Here is a 5,141-nt window from a genome sequence, read left to right as displayed (position 1 = left end):
TCCCTGTCTTTTAGGTATCTGGGTTTCTTTGCAGCAGGAAGAGATGAGGTTCTCACCATTTATTGTGGGCCTAAACAAACCAGGTGTTGTGCCCCAGTTCTTTCTGAGATCCTTGAAAAAGAACATTCTTCCATCCTTGAAACAAGGACAGACCCTAAACATGCTAGTTACATTTTTAATAACCACAAAAAGGGGCCTCTCAAAAAACCCAGTGCTCACAATAACTGGAATGATTTTTCCTTGATATTTTAACGGTTGCAGACACCAAAGCAAGTCAAAATTACAGGTTCTCTTCAGAGTCAAGTGCACCACACAAGAATCCGGAGGGCTTTTTCATCCTTAGGTTCTGCTGCCATTTCATTTTCTGTCCCTCTTCCAAGATTAATCCATTGGCAAAGCAATGGTTGGCATGGGAAAGTGTCCCTCTGTTCCTTGGCCTGCTGAGGGACTATGGTGCAATTTAAAAAATGGCCCAGGGACCCCCGCTGCACCACCACCAGCAAAGGGGCTAAGGCAGCTTTCTGCTCGTCCTCGTCCGTGTGGCACAAACCACCCTTGGAAGCAGCTGGCATGTCACTGCAACCCCTGGGGTGTGTGTGGGTGGGTCTCCCCGAGTGCCAACTCTGCCTTCTGTGGCAATGGGAGCTGTGAGGTGGAGTCTACTGTCAGCGGTGCACAGAGACACTCCCAGCCCTCCTGCTTAGAGTCTTCCAGACAGAGGTGCAGGTTGCTTTCGGAAAATGCCCGAGGTAAATGCTGCACCCCTCACCCTCTCCTGCACCCTACACACCCTGCTCCTACTCAAACCCCATATCCGCACCCAAACTCCCTCCAGGACCCTGCCCACCACACCCACTTCTGCACCTCAACCCTCTGACTGAGCCCAGACTCTGCACCCAAAGTCTTTCCTAGAGCCCAGCCCCTCTCCCTCCCACACCCAAAGTCCCTCCCAGAGCCTTACACAGGTGTGGGGTGGGGCAGGACTTGGTCCCATTCTGGGAACCACCAAAAATTATATAAACCTGCCACCCCTGTCCAGCCCAACCTTCTGCTGATGCACCTCAGCCCACATCCGTGCAGGGTTTGAAGCTTTCATTGCTTAAATTCCAGGACACTGAGGGATTTCAGCTCCCCTTTGCCCAGAGGGAACCTTCACCTCACTCCCAACCAGGTTCTTGTCCATGGGATCACTGTAGGGGGGCTGGGTCCCTCTGGGTCTTTTCTCTCTCTAGGACAGGCCAGGGTGCAATAACTGGGGCATCTGAGCACCCAGGACCTTCTGTGGGGCTGCCATTCCCCTTCCCCCTCTGTGGTCCCATCTGTCACTGACTCCAGCCTTTTTTCTATCCATCGTCAGCACCATCTCAAGCCAGCTGCACCCGCCTCAAAAAGTCAGTGTCCCCTGTGGGGTATAAATCACTGACCACTCTCCTCTCTGAGCACTGACGGCCCCTCTGTTTCCTTGCCTCTCGGGCTGTGCAGATGGGATCTTTCCCTCCAGTGCTGGAGGATTCGCCTTTCTCATCTACCATTGTCCCAAGCAGCACAGCGGGTGGGAATCTTAAACATACCAAGGTGACTTCAGAGCAACCCCCTCCCCACCCCCCCAGACCTTCCATGCAATTGTCACTTGCCACTCACTGAACAGGATTGAAACACGGGCAGGGAGATGCTGGGTCACATCTGAGATGGGCATGAGCAAAGCTGTAGTGTGAAAAAACAAACCTGGAGATTGAACCCGGGGTCTCATACAGGTAAAGAATGTGCTCTACCACTGAGCTACATCCCCACCATTTGCAAGCCCCAGCTCTGACGGCTGAACCTGCTGTCCTGGAAGTTGGTGGCTCATGGGGGACACTTTGCAGCAGGGCCAGATTCTACACAGCAGAGGAGGCGAGAGAGAGTGCATGCCCTGGACCCAGGGTGCAGAGATACATGACTCAGCCCTCACACTGCATTGGCTGGGTACAGGGCTGAAAGTAACTTACAGGACTTACCGGTACTGCGGGAGTACTGAGGGGGCATGGTCTCATCCAGAAGAGGCGTGACATCTCAAGAGTTAAAGGCCCTGGGGAACCAGCTGTGGCTGGGAGACCCAGAGCCTTTAAATTAACCAAGGGCTCCCAGCTGCAGAGGTGGCTGGGAGCCCCCTGGGGCTCAGGAGCAAATTAAAGGGCCCAGGGCTCTGGCCGCCAGGGGGAACCCCGAGCTTTGCGGGGCCGGGGCAAGGATTTAAAGGGCCCAGAGCTCCTGCCACTGAAGGGAGCCCCAAGACCTTTAAATCCTGGCCCCAGCCCGGCAACCAGAGCCGCAGTCGGGATTCAAAGGACTTTGGGCTGCCCGCAGCAACGGGGAGCTCTGAGCCCTTTAAATCTCAACCACAGCCGGGATTTAAAGGGCTCTGGGCTGTCTTCAGCAGGAGGGAGGGAGCCTGGCAGCACCACATAATGTAGCAGGAGATAGCTAACCCAGGTGGAGCACATGACCCCACACACGCCCTCTGCAAGTGTTGTCTCTGAAATTAGGAAAAATCACAAGTTCAGGGCACAGCTGCACACCCAGAAGAAAGCCCAGCACAACACACCCAGGGTGAAGGGGGTGCTAAAGCTTGGCATCAAACCAGAAGCCTTTAGATCTTCAATCCAATGCACTCCCAGCTGAGCTACTTTGGCAAAGACCAGGCCCACCAGGAAGGCTTAATACACGAGCCCCAGCACATGCTGGGAAGATTTAAATCTGGATGTCACAAAGCAGGAGACAAGCAGTGGACTTGGCCTGGAGGGGTAGGCTAGGGTTTCCTATATCCCATTCACTCAAGCCAGCACCTGCCCCCTCACAAGCTGTCACTGGCACCCCCAGGTCAGCAAGAAAGGAGCAGCGGATCTCACTGGAACAGCTCTTCTCACAGGCTTCTCCCAAGCCTAAAACAGAAAACCATCTTGCCAGAAAGCAGCCTACTCGTGTCATAGTATAATTCCCAAATCTGGACCTTAGCGTCCAGGGTATGGGTACTAACATAAAGTCCTCTAAGCGTAATTACCAGCTTAGATTCTGTAGTGCTGCCACCAATCAGGAATTTCTAGGGCCTGATACCCTCTGGTCCCCCCAAAACCTTCCCAGGGGACCCCAAGACCCAGATTCCTTGAGTCTCACAACAAAGGGAAATAAACCATTCCCTCCCATCTCCTTACCTCCTCCCAGATTTTTACTGCCTGAGTACACTAGGAGATACCATGATTCAATTCCTTGAAACACAACACAGAGAGATCAAGTTTCTCTCTCCCCTTCTCCCAGAGGCAATACAGATTCAAGTTCCGTGAATCTAACACAAAGAGGAAATTAACCTTTCCCTCCCTGCTTCCCCCTCACCCAGAGGCAATACAGAGTCAAGCTGCGTGAATCTAACACAAAGAGGAAATTTATTCTTCCCTTCTCCCCACCAATTCCCTGGAATATACAGACTCAGTTCCCTAGAGCCTCAACTGGGAAAAAAAATCAAACAGGTCTTAAAAAGAAAAACTTTTAATAAAAAAGAAAGAAAAAGTAAAAGGTTTATTTCTGCACTTTAGATGGTAAAAAGTTACAGGGTCTTTCAACTTATAAACAATAGAAAGAAACTTTCTCCAGGAGAAACACAATTTAAGCTATTCCAGCAAGTACACATATGCAAATAGAAAAAAAAAACAAATTAAAAGACTATGGCCGCCTTTTCTTACTTACAATTCTGAATAGATAAGAGACTGTAGCAGGGAGATTGGCAGAAACCTGGTTGCACCTCTAGCCCCGTCCAGGACCCAGAGACAACAAAGCCAAACCCAAAACCCACAAACAAAGGCTTCCCTCCATATGAGATTTGAAAGTATCTTGTCTTCTGATTGGTCCTCTGGTCAGGTGTTTGGGTCCCTGTTTGTTAACCCTTTACAGGTAAAAGAGACATTAACCCTTAACTTGTTTTCCTTCCACCCAGAACCCCACTTCTTTTCCTGGGCTGCAAGTAGCCACCCCTGGGATGCAAAGAGGCAGAAACAAGATTCTACGTCCCAGCAGCCAACTGCACTTCCATGGATTCAACTGGCCTAATTCCTCCAGCTTCCCCAGGCTGACGCCAAGGTATTTTCTCCACAGATATCACCACCCTCTATCGTGCGGAGGTTGGGGTTATCCCAGGGACAGGCCAGTGGCAGAAGGAGGAGGCCTTGCTGGACAGCAAGGGGAGCTGGGAAAAGGAAGCCACTACGTTTCTGCCTGGTTTTGGGGCTGAAGCCCTTTTGCAGGTTAGGCAAATGTGAGAACCACCACACTACAGAAACTCCATCACAGTGTGCTGCCCTGCCCTGCCCTCAAATTCCCTGCACTTTGGTGGTGCTCACCCTGGCACACACCGAGGGGAGTACCTGGAGAAAATGGTGGTAGCTCTTCAATGGGCCAGCTGGCAGAGCAGAGGACTGGAGCTGGCCCTCAGGAAGTCGTCCTTACATCCCCCTCGTGACTCCAGCTTGAGGGGGAGCTTCTTTTCCTTCCCCTTGCTGAGAAAGAGCAAGAGAAGTAAGAAAGTTCAGGAGGGCCAACTGGCTGCAGAAGCCAATACTGCCTTTTCCCGCAGCAAAGCCTGAAAGAAAGAACTTGCATTAGGTAAAGGGACTGCTGTGTTGCCAGGAAACAGCCCACAGAGGGATCAAAGAGGCTGTTGAAGCTTGGGATTGAACCAAGGACCTTTTGATTTCCAGTCTAACACTCTCCCAACTGAACCACTTCTGTATTTGTAGGTATCCACTTTGGGCTGCTGCTTCTCACCTTGAAGCTTATTCTCAACAAACCAGCTCTCCAGTCACCACTGGCCAATGCAGGACGGACATCGCTTGCTATTTTAGCACTCGGAAATGTCATCAGCTAGTCTCTGGATCTCTCGAATGCTGTGCTTCAGTTCATGGGGGAAGGCGAGAGACAAGACCTTTGAACAAAAGGCCTGGGGTTAAAATCCTAACGCTGTCTCCTACTGTAACACTATTTAATACTGGCCAACCCTGTGCTGGTGACAGTTCCATTTCTAGGTGTTTGTACATTTCAGTTACTGTGAAAATTAAAAAGTTTCCATAGGCTTAGAGGAAATGAATTTGATTTATTTTCTTATATATGACATG

The 5,141-nt window shown here is 50.9% G+C and overlaps 1 non-coding gene across 1 annotated transcript; it reads right to left on the bottom strand.

The window, feature by feature from the left end:
- Positions 1–4,685: 4,685 nt before the first annotated feature.
- On the bottom strand, positions 4,686–4,755 carry TRNAS-GGA (transfer RNA serine (anticodon GGA)). Its single transcript has one exon. It is a non-coding gene; the product is annotated as a tRNA-Ser (tRNA).
- Between the last annotated feature and the right edge of the window lie 386 nt (positions 4,756–5,141).

The sequence above is a fragment of the Gopherus flavomarginatus genome, unplaced genomic scaffold (genome assembly GCF_025201925.1).
Source record: "Gopherus flavomarginatus isolate rGopFla2 unplaced genomic scaffold, rGopFla2.mat.asm mat_scaffold_61_arrow_ctg1, whole genome shotgun sequence".
Classification (NCBI taxonomy): Eukaryota; Metazoa; Chordata; order Testudines; family Testudinidae; genus Gopherus; species Gopherus flavomarginatus.
The sequence above is the reverse complement of the archived record's forward strand: the minus strand, read 5'-3'. Positions and strand labels throughout refer to the sequence as shown.